Genomic DNA, 23,620 nt, shown 5'->3' with positions numbered 1-23,620 from the left:
TCTTATTACTGCCTTTGCGGTCTCCCAAAATAGGACATGTTCATCTTTATGGTTCATATTAATCTCCGAAAATTCCCACCACCACCCCTTCAATCTATTTATGAACTCTTCATCAGTGGCCAAATAACTAGGTAGATGCCATATATAGTCAGTTCTCCTGGGCACATTCTCTGCTGTGTGTATGGCTACCGGGGCATGATCTGATATAACCATATCTGTTATTACCGACATGTCTGTTCTCTGCAGGAGTTGCGATGAGGCTAAAACATAGTCCAACCTCAACCAGGATTGTTGAGCATGGGAGTAGTGTTTGAACTCTCTTTCCGTCTGATTAAATACATCTGTAAGATTTGTGGACCCTAAGAAAGGCTCAAGAGTGTATCCTCTCAAATGTCTCCCGCCACTAGTATCTGTTCCATTTCCTCCTGCAGGATTGTGGTCTCCAGCTCTCCGAAGAAGGCAGTCTCAGAAGAGTTAAGCCCATATACATTGAATATAGTGAGCTGCCCTGCATCAGTTTCCATTTTTATGCGTAGTAAGCGTCCCTTTCCATCCTTATCTACCGAAATTATTTTATGGCGTAAAAGTCTATGGACAAGCATCAAGTATCCCGCCTTCCTACCGTCTGAGGGAGAGCCGAATACTAACCCCACCCACAGGCGTTTCATGAGTCAGAAATCCGTCTCCTCCAGGTGCGTCTCTTGCAACAGTGCAATATCTGTATTTAATCTCCTAAAGGTGACAGAGGATTTTTATTCTTTTTTGTGGGGCTCTCCGGCCTTTCACATTCCACGTTACTATTTTCATGGTCTAATACTAATGTGTAATATACATAGAGACCCACCCGGAGAACCCCGACACCTCCCAAGTGCAATCTTCCATTCAATAACATTGCATCCATGGAGCTTAACAAAACTTAAAACTGTTTCCTTCCTTACCCAAACCCCATTAACCCGCATCCCCTGTCTATGTTTTGGCAACCAGCATTTCACCTGTTTGGACTTCACTTTTTTTCGCACATTTCTGGCTAGAGTCACTAACTTCTTTAGTTCCAGAATAACTCATTAATTTAACAATAACTTTCTCTCTCTCTCTTCTTCAAACTCAGGTGTTTTCTATTCTGTTGCCCAATATCCCAACAGAACCCTCCTCTAATGCTAAAAATCTCTCATGCATACAAGAGGTATATAACATACATATATATATATATATATCTTATTACTCTCCTCTCCTCCCTTCATATACCACGTTGGGTAGCGTCTATCCGTAGCCCTTGGAACCTAGTGTGACTTCAGATCTGTAGCGGTCGATTAAATCCAAGACTTCTTTTTCTCAGTCCCATTTCGGGCTCGATGCTGGATTGGGCTCTAGTCTAGGCACCTTGGGGGAGGAACCATGGGATCGTTGACAAGATGTTCCTTGTTGGTGTCCACCTCTCTGTGAACGGTGTCCCCTTGATGGCCTTTCAACATTGTTGCCTTTGTTGTCGGATTCCCCCTCCAATTCCGCCATTGCTTCTTTAGGTAATAAATATGTGTCTATGGTTCTATCTTGTCTAAATACCCTCAGAACCGCAGGATATATCAGCGTAAATTTTATTTTCTCCCTTACCAGCTGTGTACATATGGAGGAGAAAGCTCTTCTCTTTCTGGCCACTTACGCTGAATAATCTCCAAAGAGTAAGATCTTGTGTCCCCTAACTTTAAGCGGCTGAGTTTCCCGCCTGTATCTGATCAAGAGGGATTCTTTCTCAGCATAATTAAGGTATTTAACAATCACGGGTCTTGGCCTCTGCTTGGGCTCTTCTTTGTGTGATACTGTCATAGGACCAATTCTGTGGGCTCTTTCCACTAACATTGGGCTTTGGATTCCCAAGACCTGTGGCAGTTCTGCTGCGCATATTTGACTAAGCTGGCTTGGGGGTATCGTCTCCGGTAGGCCCAAAATCCTAAGATTGTTCCTTTTGTGAGCGGTTTTCTAAATCCTCCACTTTATCTCTTAGGGCTTGATTCGTCTTGAGAGTTTCCATGACCTAAATCTGCGGCCTCTCCAGCTCATCCTCTATTAGTCCCACACTCTGTTCCAGTTCTTGGATTTGCGCCGAGTGCTGCGTCACCTCACCTTGGATTTGTTTCAGAGAAGAGGCGACTGTTGCCCCCAACGTGGCCTTAATATCAGGCGCTAGCAAGTTGGCTACTGCTATCACAAGTTCCTTGCAAGGAATTTTCAAGTCCCTGTACTTGAGGGTACATGTCCATCTTTGTGGTCTCGGACTCACTATTTTCTAGCCGAGGAGGGGGTTGGGACGAGGAGCGTGTCAGTCTCTGCCTCCTGTCGGCCATCTTGCCTTTCTGCTGTATGCTGTTCTCTCGCTGCGGAATAGGAGATTCTGCTGGTGGGGAGCCGCTTTGCACAATGAATTTTTCCATTCGTAGTTGCGCGATCGTGTATAGTATTATTTTGGGGGTTTTATCTCCCCAAGCGTCGGCTAATTCCCCACGATAATTGCCTAAGTGTCCGGAGCTCCTTCCTTGCGCGTCTTCACATGTCTGCGCCGGAACCGGAAGTCATGCTAGACTTTTGTCTCCGCTTCAAAAATCTTCTGAGTGGAAACCTAACGGATCCTATTATAGTCTATGGAGTCCTTAGGTTCCGTTTGGCTCAGTTTTGTGCCGCATCAGTCCTTTCCGTTTTCCTGCTCCTAAACGGAGCAGAACGGAAGGGAAGAACCGTGATGTGAATGAAGCCTAAACCACCGTCCTTTTCTTCTTTAGTCATACATACAGTATACTTGGATATATAAATACTTGGGTATATAAATAAAACGTAAAACTCACTACAAACTACAGAAAAAGTTAGCAAGCGAGCACCCAATACACAAGAGCACTTTATACTTGTGTTCAATGATGTATTATCTCCAAAGCATTACAGCTGCAGGATAGCACACAATAAACCGCCAGCAGCTGCACTCAATTACTAGGTATCCCAGTGGTAGCTTAAAGTAATAATCACAGTAATTTAGTAAAACACATTCAGTATGACATGATTAGATTTTACTGACTGCAATAACATTTAGGGATCGAGTTTACATTGCGCAGACACCAGTTATTAAATTGCTTCTCTCTTTCTCCGCGTTATATTTGGAGAGCATATTTTCACACATCTAATTTGCGACCACTTGAAATTTGTAAGTCTAATTATATCCTGCAGTGTGAATTATAGGCATTTTGCACAGCTTTACAGCATTCCCAGAAGGTTAGAAAGGAAAGAACGGCTGGTCAGGTCTCACAGGAAACTGAGACTAAGCATTGTATACATTTCTGCTAGCGGCTAATTGGGGTTTTCTTAATGGGTTATGCAAATGACAAAAAACACTCTAAAAAGAGTACAGTATCCCAACAAGAGCTTACTGTACTGACTGCCAGGTCCTTGGCATCTCCATATTAAAAGTAAACACGCAGGACTCACTCAGACGGCTACATTTCTTGTTGGATACTATTTTACCACATTATGTAGATTTGGGAAATCGCTACATTATATCCATAGACACTACATATTGTATGTAATACCATGGGCAAGGACATAGGCAGATGACATGTGGGATCACTTACTAGATTGTTCAGTAAGTCCAGTGGAAACCACGGATAACCTTGCAGGGGAGATTTATGAAAACTGGTGCAGAGGAAGAAGTGTCTATAGAGACAAGTCCAGTCTTTTGGAAGGACTTTAAAAAAATGAAGTCTAAAATCTGGCAGCTGTAAATTATTATTATTTCTTAATTATTTGCACCTGTTGTTATAAGTGTCCCTCAAAAGACAAACTCTGAGATCTATAGAAGTTGTTGCCATGTAAAGCAGGGGTAGGCCACCTCCAGCACTCTAGCGGTTGTTAAACTACAACTCCCAGCATGCATACTTCCTCTGCCCTTCTAAGAACTCTTACAGAAATTATTGGAGCAATAAGGGAATTGTAGTGTCGCAACAGCCGGAGTGCCGAAGGCTGCTGATCCCTGAAGTAAGGCTAGCTTCACATCTGAGGCAGGGAACTCCGGCAGGCTGTTGCGGTAGAGAAAAGTCTGCTGGAATTATCCGGATTTGCCAGATACTACCACTTTCCCACCAGACCCCATTGACTATAATGGGGTCCGGCAGAAATACAGCTACTACCTGGAAAATATGCTGAGAATCCCCAACACAAAAACTGCTGCATGCAAAATGCTAAGTACACCATTAACCAAAAAATAAATAAATATAAACAAAGTAATGAAAACTAAAACTAAAATAAATACAATAATATTCCGACCACTTATATAACTTATTAAAGAGTTCTGCCAAAAATTGACATTTGACACCTATCCACACTATAGATGATAAATGACTGATGGATGGATGCACCACAATTACTAGAATAGGGGTCCTGAGCCCCCTATTCCTCTCACTGCAAGCTGAAAGTGAAGGGTAGTTTTGAGAGGATCCACAGTTGAGCATGTGTGATCCATCAGAGTCTATGGACTAGTGATTAGTGGGGGCCCAGCGGAGGGACTGTCCGGTGGATAGGTGATAAATGTTGATTATAGGAACACCCTTTAGAGGTACCTATATTTCAAGCCTCGTTCTGATTTTTAAAATCTTAATAGGTTCAGTTTTGCACCAGTTCATTTCTTCACATATCATTTTAGTGGGTGGATTCAGAGCTCCAAATCCCATCTATACCCATAGATTAAAAACATGACCTGTCGCCTGCCTGCAGCCGTGGACTAGAGGATACTTAGATGCATACGATTATACGTTGAACTCAATACCGCTGTATGCAGAAAGCTCAAACCCCCTCAAAACTGCCTTTGATAAATAACATGAGACACAATATCTGTTATCAGGTCACTTCCCTCTGAGACACTTTTTTTTTTTTTTTATTATATTTTATAGCTTTTTATTTCCATCAACTCAACAATAGAAAAATTTCAGTATCAACAAGAAATAGTTACATTTTCAATTTATCAAAAACATACTAATTCCTCTATACATAAACAAATGTTTTCTAATCCCCATTTACCCACCCACCTACCACCCTTATGGAGGGGGGGGGGGGGGGAGAGGGACGTGTATATATAAAAAAAATAAAAATCTTTTCTTTAATCTATCCAGCCCTAAAGTAACCATTTTTTCCATATTTCATCAACACTTTTTACTTTTTTACTATGGCCCTCCGCCCCTACCCATTTCTTAAGTATAAGGAGTCTAGCTTGGCATAGCACTTTACTCAGAACCGTTCGTGTATCTCTATTTAACTTCAGATGTTCGGTTGCCCCCAAAATACAAGTCACGGGATCTTCTGATATTTGGACCTTCAAGATTGAATATACAATATCTGTTATTTCTGTCCAGTATCTGAACAGTCTTGGACATCTCCAGAAACAATGTATTAAATCAGCATTCTCTCCCCCACATTTTGTACAGTTATCCGAGACTCTCACACCCATTCTTTTCAACATCCATGGGGATCGATGCAGCCTATGAACTACAAAAAATTGTGAGATCTTATGTGAGCCCCTATTAGAGACTCCAGAATAACTTTTAAGAGCATCCTTCCATTTGTCTTCCCTAAAAGATTGGAGTTCGTTTTCCCATTTTTTTCTAGCGAGTATTGTAATCCGTTTCTTTTTTCCCTCCATCAGTATCCTATATCTTTTTGCGGTTATTCCTCCTCTTTCACCCGCGTTGGTAAATTTGTACAGTATGTCCGATTTTTCCATCTTATATTTGTCCTCCTGCGTAACTGTCCGCAACGCATTCCTAAGCTGAAAATATTTATATATCCTTTTGAGGAATACCAAACTCTCTAACCATTGTATTAAAGTCTTTCAGTTTGCCCTGTTCAAATATCTGGCCTAGGTATTTCATCCCTTTTTTTCCCCAGTCTATATACATCTTAATCCTTTGCAGTTCCTTAAGATTGATATTTTTCCAAATAGGTGTATAGTGCAAAAACCCTTTAATCTCTAATATTTTTTTGATTTCCACCCATATGTATTCCAGTGAATTTAATATTCTATTTCCTGTATTATTTTTCCCCAGTGTACCCGATTCCAACACCTCTAGGTAGTTCCATTCTTCTTTCCACCCTAATCTATTTACTACCTGCCTGCCCACTAAACCATTTAAGCTACCTTTTATATGACCATATTGTGTGATTAAATAGTAAAAAAAACAATTGGGAACAGCTAATCCACCCTCTCTCACTGGGAGCTGAAGTACCTCTTTCTTTATTCTGGGGATAGCACCTTTCCAAAGAAAATCCCCCATTAGGCTATCAAATAACTTAAAAATATTCTGTGGTAGCCTCAATGGGGCATTTTGGAGGACGTAAAGTATTTTAGGGAGAAAAAACATTTTTTATTAAATTTACCCGACCCTGTATTGACATTGGTAGTCTTCGCCAAATGTGTATTTTGGTCCTGAGTTCTTTTAGTAAGGGGAGTACATTTAATTTTTCATATTCTTCTATAATTCCAGAAATTTGCATACCTAAATATTTAAAGTTCTCTTGTTTTCCAAGCACCTGCAGCTTTAAACCCCCCTGTGGTTGTACATCTCCCAACATCAACATATGTGATTTCCCCCAATTAATATTTAGTCCAGAAAAAAAACAAAAAAAACTTATCTATTATATCTATAACTCTATTAAACTGATCCCCAATATTGGGCATAAATAATCAAATGTCGTCCGCATACATTAACAACTTTTCCTCCCCACCCTCATAATGAAAACCTTTAATCTCCCTATCATTTCTTATTATGCATGCCAGAGGTTCGATCGCAATAGCGAATAATAGTGGAGAGAGAGGGCATCCCTGCCTAGTGCCCCGATATAGGGCGAGGGGCAGGGACAAGCTCCCGTCCGCCATCACACTAGCCATAGGATTATAATATATTAACTGGATCCATCTTATAAATCCCTCCCCTATACCGGCCCTTTTTAATACTGCCCACAAATACTCCCATTCAATACAGTCAAATGCCTTTTGGGCGTCCAATGAAAGTACCGCTTTCTCCCCTGCTTCTATTCTATTAGCTTCAATATTTAGAAACAACCTTCTTACATTTGAATATATCGTTCTACCGGGTATAAAGCCTGCCTGATCTTCATTTATTACACCTTTAATCACCTTTGATAACCTATCGGCCATAACCTTTGCCAAAATTTTGACATCCGTGTTTAAAAGAGATATTGGCCTGTATGATCCGGGGTCTAGTTGTTCTTTACCTTTTTTTGGGATTAGTGTAATAATTGCCTCTTTCATAGAGTCTGGTAGGTCACCTATTTTTTTTGGCCTCATTCAATGTTGTTTTTAATTCTGGTACTAACACCTGAGAGAAAGTTTTATATATTTCAAAGGGAAGCCCATCGCACCCTGGTGCTTTTTCAGGTTTTACCTTCCCCAAAACCTCATTTATTTCCACCATCGATATTTGTTTTTCTGAATATTCTTTTTGGGCCTGGGATATCTCTCTAAGGGAAATCTGGTCTAGGTATAGATCTTGTTTTGAGTATTGTACCTTGGACTTATAAAGCTCCTGGAAATATTCCAGGAACACTTCTTTAATTCCTTCCGGTGTACTGATTATTTTACCCGTTTTAATCTTTAATCGCCCCTATCCAGGATTTCCCTCTTTGATTTCTTACTATACTTGCCAAAATTTTACCAACTTTTTCTCCCTCTGAGGCTAACCAAATCCCTTGGAAAAGTAATTCTTTCCTACTTCTATCCATTTGGTATACCTTTAACTTTTCCTGCTCTTCCTCACATATTTTCCTATTATAATCGGTAGGGTGCATTATGCATGTTATTCTTGCTTCTTGTACTTTTTTTTCCAATGCAATACCCCTTTCTCCTAGTGTTTTTTTTTCCCAGTAATTCACCTTTTTAAAGAGCAATCCTCTTAAATATGCTTTAGCAGTATCCCAAACAATGAGCCTACTAGCGGAATCATTATTCTCCCCAAAAATGTTTTTAATTCTTCCGTTATACTCTCTTTATCTGGGATCATCGATAACCAGTGGGGTTGAACTTAAACAGTGGTAGAACATTCTTTTAATCATATCTATTTCATTACCACTGCATTGTGATCTGATAGGGCCATGGGCAAGTACTTTATTTCAATCCTATTTTGGGACATTAAGTTTTTATTTCCCAGGACCCATCTATTCTTGACCCAGTTTCATGTGTTTTAGAATAGCAGTGTGTTTTAGAAAAGCATGGTTTCATCCGGGTTCTGGAAGCGCCAAACATCAACCCAATTAAATTCCTGGGCTAGTTTATGGAAATCTACTATGTGTTCTTCCCCCTCTGCTAGACAATCTATCCCTGAGTGGATCCATTACCGCATTATAATCTCCTATCGCAATCAATATAGATTCCTGTCTATTCAGCATAAATCTATACAATTGATACAAAACATCTGGCTTATATGGTGGAGGTATATATATTTGCAATTACCGTTTTAACACCCTCTATATTACAATATAGAAAGAGGTACCTGCCATAATCATCGGCCTCATGTGCCAGACACTCAAATTAAATTTTATTGTGTATCAAAATTGAGACCCCTCTTGAAAAGGTAGTATGTACGGAATGGTAACTTTCTCCTATCCATCTCTTCTCCAACCATCTTAAAGATTCCCTATCCAAATGCGTCTCCTGTAGGCAGATGATGGCTGGCAGGAACCTCTTCATCCACTCAAGGATAGCATATCTCTTTACTCTCTCACGTAAACCTCTCACATTCAACGAAACAATCCTAACCATCTAGCAGAGGGGGAAAAGCAAAACATACGCAGAAAAAAAAAAACACGTCCCCCTCTCCCTCAACCCATAAATGACCCCCCAACCTGAATAGCCCCCCCCCCCTCTGCTGGCCAACAGTCGGGGCGACTCCATATCTTAGCATAATAACTCCTTTCCCCTCCGCCGCCCCCAACCTCAAAGGCCCTCCCCACCCGCCCACTCGCTAACCTTCTCCGGGGTCTGAAAAAAAAAACAATGCTGCCTTTATATTCCACCCTAAATTTTGCCGGGAAAAGTAAGCTATACTTTAGACCTGCCTCCCTTAGTCTCTTTTTAACAGCAATATACTCTTTCCTAAGGGCATTAGTATAAGCAGAATAATCTGGGAATAATCTTATCTTTTCACCCTGTATCTGGTATTTTTCGGAGGTCCTCGCATCGGCTATTATTGTGTCACGGTCCTTAGCCAGTAAACATTTAACCAGTATCTGTCTGGGGGATTCCCCTGGAACCCTCTTTTTTGTAGGGACCCTATGCGCTCTTTCGATGGCAGTGCCCTCCTTACAATTCTCCCTTATCCATCTCTCCATATATTCAGTACAATTATCGCCCTCTGCGCGCTCTGGGATCCCTACACATCTTATGTTGGACCTTCTTGATCTATCTTCTTGACTTATTAATTTTTGTTCCATCCCAGTATTCATTTCCTTTAAAAAAAAAACACCTTCTCTAATTTCTGTACCGAATGTTCCAGAACAGGGACCCTTTTCTCCATCTCATGTAAGCGCTGCCTTATTTTCTCCATCTCATCCCATATTACACTGACATCCATTTGCACTGCCCCGATCTGCGTCACTATGTTCCCCATTACATTCTCCATCCTCCAAAATATGTCCTTCATCATCCTTGCATCTGTTTCTGTAAATGTCACTAAAGTTCCCCTCTCTCCCCCTCCCCCCATAGACCCATTGTCATGCGTCAGACCATGGGGCCCTAATTCTATAGTTTTTTCCTTTTGTGGAGATCTAAAACCTGGCGAGTTGGGAGCTAAAAATGTATTTAAACCCTGCTGTTTGGGCCCGCTCTCTAACCCTGTTGCTGATCTCCTACAGCTGCCACCCGTAGGGCCACGCTGTTCCTCCTTTTTCTTCAGTGGCATTTTAAACTCCCTTTCTCTCTCTCACCTTCTTTCCTCCCTTCTACCCACCCACCACAAGCCACAGAGAACAAAGAAATAACAGTAAAGTAAAGACAATTTGTTAATAACACAAAAATAATTATTGTTCACAGAAGGGGGGGGGGGGGGGGGGGGAGGTAGCATAGGAAAACCAGCAAAATCCAGCAACTAGATTGTAGGTGCTATCTTATTTTCCAGTAGTTTGGAAAAAAAAAAACTGTGTCCACTTTTGAAAAAAAAAATAAAAAATACCCCAGAGTCGTCTCAGATACCTGTCAAAACCAAAAACTGATGTTCACTTATCTATTAAGTCTTAAACATAAGGTAGAATTGAGTGAAGCTGAAGGTAAAGGTATTAATCCTTAGTCCTGGTTTAGTCCGAGAGGGTTTAGGGATGGACGTGTTAGAAAGGTTAGGGGTTAGTACCATAAAGGGGATTCTTCATGTGGTTAAACACAATAGAGCTGGGGGAATCAATGACTAAAACATCTACCATATACTATGATAGACAACCAACTGGATATTTCCCCCCCAGCCCCTTTTTTTTTTATCCTTCCCCCTTTTTTTTTTTTTTTCCTTCTTCTTCTCTCTTTCTTTCCTTCCCTTCCCTTCTTTCTCCTCGTCACCCCGTCACTCTCCTCCAACAACACTAAAGACACACGACCGCACCAAATCTTCAGCACCACCCTCGTCTCACACACTCCACAGTCCAACTTTCAGCCCCTCAATATTCACTCCTGCCTTATTCATATCCCTCTTCACCCCCTTTTAGACATCTCCTCTGAGACACTTGATACATGAGGCGCAGCGTCCCGGGATGTCCAGGATGTTATTACATCCAATAAGGAGTAACAGATAAAGACAGTCACTGTCCTGGCTCCTTGGTCATGTCAATGAGCACAAAGAGTTCAGAATTCCAAATACATGGAGGTAAAAAAAAAAAAAAAAAAACCTTTACAGTAAGTTATAAATTTGAGATGTGACACTTTACAGCTGGACCAACGGAAGCGATACGAATAAACTATGGACATTCTGTTTATTACATATCCTAGGGTGACCATTGGTTTTCAAAATAAAAAAATAAAAAACTTGTGGCAGGATGGTGGTATGGGGCAGACACACCTACACTTGGCGGAAGGTGGGTGTAATTTCGAGTATTGGTGAATATCAATGTGTATGTCGTAGGGATGTAAACAAGCAGCTGCTCTTATGACTCTTGCTGTTGTGACTGAGATGCTGTTTGTGTGTAGGGGGTGTGCATGGCTGACTAATGCTGGCATGTGAGAAAGCGGGTCATAAAGAGAAAAGCGGGGCTGAGTCTAGGTTCTTTGCTGCCTGAAGCGAAAACTGAAATGGTGCCACTTCCCCCACCCCCTGTGCCAAATTCTTAATCTAACCCCCCCCCCCCCCCCTCACAGTCCTGCTGCTAAATAAATATTTGGATGGACATTACATTCCAAATATTTAAGATTACACTCACCGGTAAATCACTTTTCCATGAGCCCATGACAGCACCCTTGTGAGAGCGCCTCCATCCAGGACAGGAAACATGAACTTTCGTGGAGAGCTCTTAAGGAGGGGCACTGCTCCTATACCACCAGTTAATCGCGAGAACTTGTCCTAAAATACACTTCCACACAATTTTTTATATTAGAGATCAGAGATCCTCCAATGATGGCATACAAAAGAGCACAGAATATTAGAGACAGGGCAGTGAGCTCAAGGGTACCAGAAAGAGGCCAATTAAGACAAATGTTTTTGAAAACTAAACGTACAGGTAGTTTCCCATGCTTGGGATGTGTGAATTGCAGACTCATGCACAAGGGGTTGGCATTTACACATCCAAAAACAAAATCAGATTTTTGATATTAAATACTATCTCACATGTGACTCATCTTGGGTCATATATGTATTGTGGTGCCCGTGTAAAATGCTGTACGTGGAGGAAGCCACGTGAGACATGAAAACCAGGTTAAATAACCATAGGCAATCTATCAGAAATAAAAGAAAAGACTTACCGGTATCAAAACATTTCGCTGAAAAAAAACATAAGGAGAATGATTTAAGATTTATGATCTTGGATCACGTAAGACCGCTGGAAAGGGGCGGAGACAGGCTAGTGTTACTAAAGAAAAATGAACTTAGATGGATTTTTCGTCTGGATACGCTGAAGCCCGAAGGCTTGAATGTTGAGTTCAGGGTAACTGGGGGCATGGTAGGCTAATACTTCACATCTCATTGTTTGTGTTCTTGTGCATTCTAATTATTGTACCAAGTGAATTTAAAAGATGCTGCATATGGTTATTGCTCTGAAAGTGACGCTATACTATGATTACTTTACAGTTGGAAACACTGAATTGTTCTGCGGTTGGAAATATGGAAGCCGTTGTACGTTTAGACGTTTAATTTTGTTTAAACAATTATAGCACACTTTCTGTAAATCCAATAAACATCATTTCACTTCTCAAATATCACTGTGTGTGTCTCCTATATGATATATTTAACTGACATTTTTTATCGTAACAACCAACGATTTATACAGGAAAATCATGACGATTAACAAGGTTGCCCAAACTTTCGCATCCCACTGTATATTGGCTGAATACAAGATGATTGAATAAGGAAGATCTCTAATGTATCAAAAGTCATGACTGTTATGCATTTGCCCACATATTTGCCCTTAAACAAGATGGTGTGAATGGGGTGTGCGCTGCTTGGGATGAAGATGTTCGAATATGCCCATGCACATCATGAGTTGGTTTGTCTGCGTACATGTGCGTGCGCATTGTGTAGATAGACATCGCGTAAGCGCTTAACATCGCGCCTGTTCTGTCTGCTCCATAGGGGAGGAGGGGGATAGATTGACGCACGCGCATTGCGAATCAAGAGACACGTAGAGTACAGCGTGGAGTCCTACTACTCAATAAGTGTATAACAATATAGATAATGATTTAGGGACCACCTGAATCAAACAGTAATTTAAAGTAAGTGATCAGTTATTAAAACGTAACTTTTAATACGATAAGCATAGAAAATTGGCCCCACGATAATTGGATAACAATAAAGAAATACAAAAGGAAGCAATGCGGACATTCACCACACAGGTAATAATGGTACTCAACAACCAGAACACATTTAGAGAAAAAGAGGCACCAAAAAAATAACCAGGTGGTCCTACCGCTCTGATATGCTCCTTGATACAACGGATGCCTTGCCAGTGTTAAAGGATGTACATACACCGTCGCTGAAGGCAGTTGTAAAACACAGGGTTGAGGTTGCTAGGCTAGCTGGCTCTAGTGATGCCCTAGAGACCTACAATGGCCTAAGTGACATATCTCCGTGATTAGTCACAAGCAGGAACCTAACCCTGGAATTTGTGCGCCCTAGGAAGCCCTCTCCTGCCTAATCCCTACACGCATGTTTCGCTGAAAGGATGAGTATAAAGCTCATCAGGGGAAACACGGGAGCTTGGGCTAATAAGGTGTACAGGGTACACTGACAAGGATATCAGACGTGTGCCCTGCACAGAGGCAAAGTATGTCCACGATCCTGATATGGATACCAGTGGACAGACTGACAATAAGAAGGTAGGGGGACTCCTGATGCTGAGCCCCTCTCCTACTAACAGACTCTTGCGCATGGGCTGATGTAGCCTAAGGTAGCGCAAGAAACCGCCACCTTTTAAAGAAAGAGCCGACCTCAAAACGAGGCTTGGCTAGGACACTCCTACCATACCCAGATTATGTGGTTCACGCCTGCGCATGCGCAAGGGAGTGGATCGCATTGCAAAAGGGGGAGGTCACTGGGCGGTCGATCGTGAATCAGGTAACGTCACCGCGTCCAATCTCATTTGTTCGCGCGAGATGACGCGACAGTTGGCAGGCAATCGGGACGCTATTCCCGGACACTGTCGGATAGCGCAGCTCCTGATATGCAGTTGCGCCTAACGAGGTAGATGGCATTAAAGAGGACCTTTCACCAGAATAAAACTTCTAAACTAACTATACAGACATGGAGAGCGGTGCCCAGGGACCCCCCCTGCACTTACTGTTATACCTTGGCGCCGCTCCGTTCTCCCGTTATAGCCTCCGATATCTTCATAGTAAGGCTCCACCCAGGGGAACCTGCCGGCGTCTCATTCTCCCATGCTGTAGCGCTGGCCAATCACAGCGCTCAGCTCATAGCCCGAGAGGCTTTTTTCTCTCTCAGGCTATGAGCTGGGCGCTGCGATTGGCCAGCGCTACAGCATGGAAGAATGAGACGCCGGCAGGTTCCCCTGGGTGGAGCCTTACTATGAAGATACCGGAGGCAATAACGGGAGAACGGAGCGGCGCCAGGTATAACAGTAAGTGCAGGGGATCCCAGGGCGCCGCTCTACATGTCTGTATAGTTAGTTTATTAGTTTTATTCTGGTGAAAGGTCCTCTTTAAGGGCAATGAAAGATAATAATAGTAACATGAATATGTTGACCGTACATGGACACATGTGGACAGGAAAAGGGATAGCAAAATGGAACAGCGTCCAAAAGAAGGAGAGGGGAGGGAGAATGGAGAGAGGGAGGAACAGGACAAAATACAGAGAATTAGTATAGATAAATATACGGCCTATTTTAATGATGGATCCAGATATCAGGGATGTCATACATGACTACCCCCAGATAACCTTCAGAAGGGGTAGTAATCTTAAGGATCTCCTCGTACACAGCCACTTTACACCTGTTCCTAGGCAGGGCACCTGGCTTGATCGTAGGCCTACAGGTTGCTTTAGGTGTAGTGGCTGTGTAGCTTGTAGCATTGTCCAGACAGGTAAAACCTTCTATAGTTCCAACTTGAAAAGAACATTTCCCATTAAGGACTTTATTAATTGCAAAACGCAGGGTGTAATCTACAAAATCACCTGTGATTGCAATATGGAATATGTGGGCAAGACCAGACGCGAGATGCGTAGGCGTCTGGGTGAGCATCTTGGTGACATCGCCAACAGAAGGGACACAGTCATCTGGGAGACTGTCATCAGGGTAACCCCAGCTGCCTAAAGGCAATGGGAATTGAAAAGGTCGGGCATCCAAACCGTGGTGGAGACTGGGATCATGTGTTACTCCAGCAAGAATCCCGCTGGATTTACATACTACGTACAGTCTCACCCACGGGCCTGAATGAGCAGCTTAATTACAACTGCTTCGTCTAGGAATACCCCTCTTAAGGGGGGTAGGGTGACTGCTGCTCCATGTACGGTCAACATATTCATGTTACTATTATTATCTTTCATTGCCCTTAATGCCATCTACCTCGTTAGGTGCAACTGCATATCAGGAGCTGCGCTATCCGACAGTGTCCGGGAATAGCGTCTCGATTGCCTGCCAACTGTCGTGTCATCTCGCGCGAACAAACGAGATTGGACGCGGTGACGTTACCTGATTCACGATCATCCGCCCAGTGACCTCCCCCTTTTGCAATGCGATCCACTCCCTTGCGCATGCGCAGGCGTGAACCGCATCATCTAGGTAAGGTAGGAGTGTCCTAGCCAAGCCTCGTCTTGAGGCCGGCTCTTTCTTTAAAAGGTGGCGGTTTCTTGCGCTACCTTAGGCTACATTAGCCCATGCGCCAAGAGTCTGTTAGTAGGAGAGGGGCTCAGCATCAGGAGTCCCCCTACCTTCTTATTGTCAGTCTGTCCACTGGTATCCACATCAGGATCGTGGACATACTTTGCCTCTGTGCAGGGCACACGTCTGATATCCTTGTCAGTGTACCCTGTACACCTTATTAGCCCAAGCTCCCGTGTTTCCCCTGATGAGCTTTATACTCATCCTTTCAGCGAAACATGCGTGTAGGGATTAGGCAGGAGAGGGCTTCCTAGGTCGCACAAATTCCAGGGTTAGGTTCCTGCTTGTGACTAATCACAGGGATCCGTGAGTATGTCACTTAGGCCATTGTAGGTCCCTAGGGCATCACTAGGGCCAGGTAGCCTAGCATCCTCAACCCTGTGTTTTACAACTGCCTTCAGCGACGGTGTATGTACATCCTTTAACACTGGCAAGGCATCCGTTGTATCAAGGAGCATATCAGAGCGGTAGGACCACCTGGTTATTTTTTTGGTGCCGCTGAGCACCTCTTTTTCTCTAAATGTGTTCTGGTTGTTGAGTACCATTATTACCTGTGTGGTGAATCTCCGCATTGCTTCCTTTTGTATTTCTTTATTGTTATCCAATTATCGTGGGGCCAATTTTCTATGCTCATCGTATTAAAAGTTACGTTTTAATAACTGATCACTTACTTTAAATTACAGTCCTACTACTCACCATTGAGATCTAATTACCCTTCTGGATCATGTGAAGTACAGCCACAATGCCCCAGCAAGGTAGTTTTTAATGTATATGACTTTATATAACTATGTCACTATTAGAATACATTGACACCAAGATTAGTACTGCAGATATGATTACCCATGTGGTTTCTACTGATTATGTACACTGCACTTTTGCTTTGGTTCACATTGAAGAGTGTTTTAGATTGAATGAATTGTAACATTGTTAAAGGGGTGTTCAGAGTTTTTTTTATTGGATGATCAATTAGTTCTGATTGATTTCATGATGTATAAATGTAAGCACTGTTGCACTTTATAATTCACTTGGCTTGAGAAAGGTTCTGAGAGAGAACCGAAACGTTGCTATATGACGTGTGAATAAATAGCACATTTTTCACTTTTAAGGAGTTCCGTGGATGTTTGCAATATATATATATATATATATTTTTTAGGGTGGGAATAAATCCTGGGTGCTGTCATGGCCTCATGGAAAAGTGATTACCCGTGAGTGTAATCTTAAATTTCCCTTACGCCCATGACAGCACCCTTGAGTGACGACTAGAATAGTAATCATTTTAGGGAAGGGGGGGGACGACGACTACTGCCTGGAGGGCTTTCCTACCAAAGGCCAGCTGATCTCTAGAGCCTAGGTCTAATCTGTAATGGTGAAAAAAAGGTACACGGAGACTGCCATGTGGCTGCTCTACAAATCTGTTCTAGGGAGGCATTAGCCCTCTCCGCCCATGAAGTAGAAACTGATCTGGTGGAATATGCACCAAATCCTGCCGGAGGAGATTTTCCGGCTGAAGAACAGGCCAACGTAATGGCACCTACAATCCATCTGCATAGCGATTTAGGAGAGGCTGAGAGACCCCATTTGTTTCCTCCGAATTGAACAAAAAGCCTAGAGGTTTTTCTCCATTGACTTGTGACCTTTAAGTAATGGGATAGACATCTTTTCACATCTAGGCAATGGAGTTTCTTCTCCTTTTCATTGTTTGGATTTTGGCACAGAGAGGGAAGGACAATGTCTTGTGTTCTATGGAACACGGATACTACTTTCGGAAGAAAAGAGGGATCTGGTCTAATAAGCACTCTGTCATCCAAGATGTTAGTATATGGCAGAGATGTTGAAAAGCCTGAAATTTCCCCCATACGTCTGGCTGAGGTGATCGCCACCAGGAAGGCAGTTTTGAAAGATAGGAGTTTTATAGACAAGTCCTGTAAGGGTTCAAAAGGAGGTTCCATCAAGCTGGTGAGGACTACTGATTGCTTTAAAGAATCTCCTAACCCAGGGGTGGTTTGCAATCAGAAAGTCAAAAAAGGCACTGAGGGAAGATACTTGTACCTTGAGAGTGCTAGACCTTAGGTTCTTTTCAAGACCGTGTTCTAGGATCTAGGATCTTAGACATAGGAGGAGGATTTAAGGGATTTACCGGATCCTTTGCAAAGTTTAGGAAGGTCTTCTAAATCCTAAGGTAAATGGAGGAAGTAACCTCCTTCCTGCAGGATAGTAAGGTAGATACCACTTTCTTGGAAAGGCATCTGCGCTCTAGGATTGCCCCTTCAAGAACCATGCTGTTAGATGTAATTGTTTTACATTCGGGTGAAAGATAGGGCCTTGAAACAATAGGTCTTGTCTGTCCGGGAGAATCCAAGGGTCAGCTAGGGAGAGTTTCCTCAACCAGGTGAGCCAGGTTCTTCGAGGCCAAAAGGGAGCAATCGGGATCACTCTCGTCCGCTCCTGTCTTAGTTTTTGCAGAAACCTTGGAAGGAGTCTTAGCGGGGGAAAGGCGTAGAGGAGCTGATCTGGCCAAGGGAGGGAGAAGGCATCTATACCAGTCGGTGAGTCTTTTGACCTTAGGGAAAAGAAAAGTTTGCATTTTCTGTTCTCCCTGATTTCAAACAGATCTAGTTGCGGGCGACCCCAGAAGAGAGTTATTTGAGCGAAGATTTTCTTATTCAGACACCATTCTCCCTGGTCTAAAGTGTTTCTGCTTAAGAAGTCTGCTACCTTGTTTTCCATTCCTTTTAGATGTACCGCCCTGATATACGGAACACAAGGTATTATTAGGGAAAAAATGTCTGCGACCAGCGGTAGTGATGTATCCAGCGGGAAAAGAGGGGTCTGGCATGAAACTGGCTCCAATTGACTGCCGGTATCGTGGAGGTCATTCTGCCCAACACTGCCATTGCCTGCCTGATAGTTTTTTTGCTACTATCAGGGATCAAACTCTGGTTGGTTTGTCTATCTTGTTCTGGGGAAGGATACAACTTGATTTTTTCCGAGTCCGGGATCATTCCTAGAAAGACACATTTTTGGGAAGCTATTAAATGCGATTTCCCCCAGTTTATCTGACAACCAAGCCTTTCTAGGATCCGCACTACCTCTTTGAGATGTACGTCCAGAAGGTTCTTTGATTCCGCTACTACAAAAAAATCGTCTTAGGCTACGTCTACACAATGACATTTGTCGCGCAACATTTTGTTGCACTAATGTCGTGCGACAATTTTTATAATGGCAGTCTATGGTGTCGCACTGCAACATGCTGCGACTGCGACACAACCGTCGCAGAAAATCCATTCGAGATGGATTTTTCTGCGACTGTTGCGTCGCAGTCGCATGTTGCAGTGCGACACCATAGACTGCCATTATAAAAATTGTCGCACGACATTAGTGAAACAAAATGTTGCAGTGTAGTTGTGCCCTGTCGTGCGAAAAATGTTGTTGTGTAGACGTAGCCTAAATACAGAATTACTAAAATGTCTCTTTCTCTTATGTGGCCCATGACTTATGCCATTATTTTTGTGAAGAGTCTGGGAGCCTGTGAAATTCTGAACGGAAGTCCTGTATATTTTAAGTGATGAATTTGATCTTCCATTGAAACCGCCACCCTGAGATATTTCTGATAGTCTGCATGAATTGGGATGTGGTAAATAGGCATCTCATATCTATGGTGGCCACGAAGCAGCCCTCGAATAGATGTTTTAGAACGTACTGTACTGACTCCATTCAGAATTTTTTGTAACAGAGAAACTGATTTAGATTTTTTACATTTATAATCATTCTGAACGTCCAGTCTGGTTTGGGAACCTGAAAGAGGGACGAATAGAAACCTTTCCCTTTTTCTGAATCTGGGACTGGAACCAGGACATGTTTCTCTAAAAGAGAAACAAAAACAAAAACTCCTGTCGTAAAGCTAGGTTTTTTGCAGAATTGAAGAGGTTGTTACTTTGAATCATTCCTGTGGACGAGAGACAAACTCCAGACGAAAACCTTCCTTTATAATGCTCAAAATCCAAAGGCTTGAGGAAATTTTCTCCCACGCGTGAAGAAAACAAGAGAGTCTGCCGCCCACAGGAGAGAAACTGTCATTGTTGAGTGGGTCTGGAACCTGAGGAGGATTGGGAATTGAAGAGAAAACCCTTGTCTTTTCTATTTTTATTTCCCCCTCTGAAATCCTTTTTTTGTCCCTTATAAAATTCCCTTTTATTTTTCGGAAAATAGTGCAGTTTTTTGGGGGGTCTGGAGACAGGGAACCCTTTTTTATTATCGGACGCCTTATCCAGAAGGTCATCCAAAACTGACCCAAAAAGAATCGGCCTGACAAGGTATAGCACAAAGTTTATTTTTAGATCCCGTGTCTCCAGACCACCCTTTAAGCCAGATAGCTCTTATTGCTGAGTTAGAGAGAGTGCTGCTGACCTAACATTTAATTTCAACGCATCCGCAGAGGCGTCTGATATAAAGTTTACCGCCTTAAAGATGGTGGGAAAGACAGCTTGTAATTGATCTCTTGAAGTTTTATTTTGGATGCGAGATTCTAATTCCTGCAGCCACAATTTTAAAGACCTAGCAGTGGAAGTGGTGGCAATATTTGGCTTGAACACTTGAGCTTAGGTCTCCCAAACTTTTTTCAGGTAAACGTCAGCTCGTCTATCCCTAGGGTCCTTAAGGGTGCCAAGGTCCTCAAATGGTAAGGCAGACCTTTTTGAGATTTTCGCAATGGGGGCATCCAATTTAGGAGGCCTATCCCAACTGGCAGAGTCAGCCTCATCAAAAGAATATTTCCTTTTTACATTTTTTGGGACAAAGAATTTCTTATCAGGTTTCTTTCACTCTTTTTGGATCAGAAACTTTATAGTCTCATTTACTGGAAAAACCCTGGTTTTTCTATGTCCTAGATCACCGAACATAATATCCTGAACAGATTTTGGATCTCTGGATTCATCTACTTTCATAGTAGCACAGATTGCCTTTAGTAAAGAATCCGTATCATCAGGAGAAAAGAGGAGCCTGCCTATGGTTTCTTCATCTGCCGACGAGTCTGAACTATCTAATATTTCTCCTAGCTCACAATCTGACACTTGGTAGACATGGCTTGATCTCCCTTACCCCACCAGGAGTACCGGTCTGACTTCATGACCCGCCTGCAGTTCAACGCGCTGACTGCTCTCATCCTCCATGGTAGACATCCAGGATAGAGTGCTTTCCAAAGGAGAATTCCAGGTTCCCCGTAGGCTGGCTGGTCTGCTTCTGACCGCGCGCTTCAGGGACTACAGCATCCCTTGGTCGGGGCCCTGCTGGTGCTCCGTGCGGCCTTCTAGTAGGAGAATTACTTCCTACTTCCGGAACGCACTCTGCGTGCGTTCCAAAACGGAAGTTGTACAGCGTACTTCTGGTTCTCGCCCTGCTCGTGCGGGATTTCGGCCCTCCCCGATCCCTGTAACGTGCCCAGCCGGAAGGAAGGAGAGGGAGGACCTGGACCCCCTGAGCACCTCCAGGAAGCTCCGGCGTGCCGACCACAGCTCACAGTGCCGCCGGGACTGCACCAGAACACCAGCCCAAAAGGATTTCCAGGACCGAGAAAGCAGGACCAGACTTTTCTCGGTGGCTCCTAGAGGAGGCTTACGCCGAACCAGGTAACCCCACTCAGAAGTAATCCGGGGACTGCAGCCTAATGACTTTGCTCTCCACTAAGTCGTCCTATCCATAGGACAGGAAACAGGAACTGGTGGTATAGGAGCAGTGCCCCTCCTTAAGAGCTCTCCACGAAAGTTCCCGTTTCCTGTCCTGGATGGAGGCGGTCTCTCAAGGGTGCTGTCATGGGCGTAAGGAAAATACAGAATACATCGCTACTTACCTCTTGCATCCAGTGATGTCTCCTCTGATGTAAATGTCCTCTATCCTCATCTTCTCCATTTAGGCCAAACCACCTTGACAGCTTCATTCAGCCACATCTTGTCTCTGTACATCTTCAATACCTCATTTTACCATCAATCATCATGCACACCTTCTCAACACAAACTTGCCAGCCTGGTGCCCCAACAGTGTCATTCTGCAGATACACTGTGCCCACTGTGCTCTCCTACTCCCCCAAAAACTATACTGTACAGCACAAAATATAGTGCCATACACCGTCCCACCAATAGTAATAATTCTCTCCTGGGGTGCCCACATTAGCAATAGCGCCCCCAATGGGGATAATGCGCCCCGAGAGTGCCACCATTTATAGCAGTGCCCCACAGTACCCTCTGTAGTAATACCACCATAGTGCCCCCTGTATTATAATTCCCCCTGAAGTGCCAGTAGATAATGCTCCTTCACCCCCACTCTAGTGCCAGTCTATAATGCCCCCTTGTAATGCCAGTATAACCGCCATGGCCCACCCAACACCTCCTTCCCCTAAATACAGAGTTGCAGACTTTAGACCAGGTGAAAAAAATAAAATCTCACCTCTCCTTTGCACTGCCAGGTGCCGCACATCAAAAACTATTCCTGCAGGGCACGCCAGCACAATATGTCCCGACATCGCACACAGCATGAGGTCATAGTACGTACCTACGATCACTATGTCCTGACTCTATATGCGGTGAGGACATAGCCAGCACCAGCACCTGCAGAACAGGTCCAGGGAATGGTGATGGTGAGTAAAGCGCATATTCACTGCTCCCTGGGGCCTGGACTACTGAACTGAAAAGGCTCATGTACATGGCCATTGCAGTTTTTTTGCGGTTCACAAAACACTGATACCAGTCGTGTATGTTCTGCATTTTGCGGAACGTCCTATCCTTGTCCGTAAAACAGACAAGCATAGGACATGCTTTATTTTTTTGCTGGTGCTGAGGAAGACATACGGATGCGACCAGCAAACGGTGTGCTGACCGCATCTTTTGAAGTGAATGGGTCTACATCAAATCCGCAAAAAAAGCGGATCGGATGCAGACAAAAACAATGGTCATGTGCGTGAGCCCTAAGGCTGTAATAATGAGCTCTCTACAATGGAAGCGCCCATTAATTAATAGTGTCTGTCTGGCAGTGCCTCTTCCATAAGAAAGAGTAATGTGGTGAATCCCAGACATTTTTGAAGACTTCTAAATCCCAACCAGACGATTTTTTTAGATCCCATATCCGGGAAAGAGAGGATGTATGGTCACCATAACACCATGTCTTGTTGCACAAAAGAATCCGAATGGAATCAAGGGATTTTGGATCAATGAAACTTGGTATAAAATAATCACCGAATTAAAGAAGATGTTGTCCTACAGTTATATATCTATTTAGGCCTTATGGACCGGACTCTGGATGGAGGCATACACACCTTTGTGGCTCTGTGCTATAGTCTCTGGGACTTTGTGTACTGGATATTGAGGGTATTCCCCTCCTAGAGACAAAAAGACTGAGACAATCTTAATGAACATTGAGATATTACAGGTATAATTGTTCTTCCATGTCAGTTCCCTTTTCATTACAGAGAAGTCTTTATTCTGCTGCAGGACTTGCTGGAGAATGCATGTTAACCAGCGCCTACAAAAATGTTATTTAAATCTCTGCCAAGTTGTAGGATATTTATTTGTTCATTTGGAAACCAAAACTATACATGAAGATATATATAAAAAAGCCCATTAGGTATATAAATGTGCTCTACATCTTGAATATATAGAATTTGTCATGAGAGGCGATCTTTTCTATGTATTGCAACATTACTGGTCAAATAAAAAACTAACATGATACACACAAAAAAAGCAAAGTGAACATTTGACAAATGATAGAAATGCAATGCTGCAACACTGCCATCTAGTGTTTGAAAAACACAAATGACATTATGCAGAAGAGGATTAAGATATACTATAATGTTATACCCAAAGCTGTAATCTTTACATATACAATGCATTCTGAAAGTCTTCAGACCTATACACTTTCACATTTTGTTATGTTGCAGCCTTGTGCTAAAATAAATAAAAACTCTAGTCCCCCCCCCCCCCATCATTCTGCACTCAATACCCCATAATAACAAAGTGAAAACAGAATATTCAAAATCGTTGCTAATTTATAGAAAAGAAAAAACTAATTT

Source organism: Bufo gargarizans, chromosome 8 (assembly GCF_014858855.1).
Source record: "Bufo gargarizans isolate SCDJY-AF-19 chromosome 8, ASM1485885v1, whole genome shotgun sequence".
In the NCBI taxonomy this organism is placed as follows: Eukaryota; Metazoa; Chordata; class Amphibia; order Anura; family Bufonidae; genus Bufo; species Bufo gargarizans.
The sequence above is the reverse complement of the archived record's forward strand: the minus strand, read 5'-3'. Positions refer to the sequence as shown.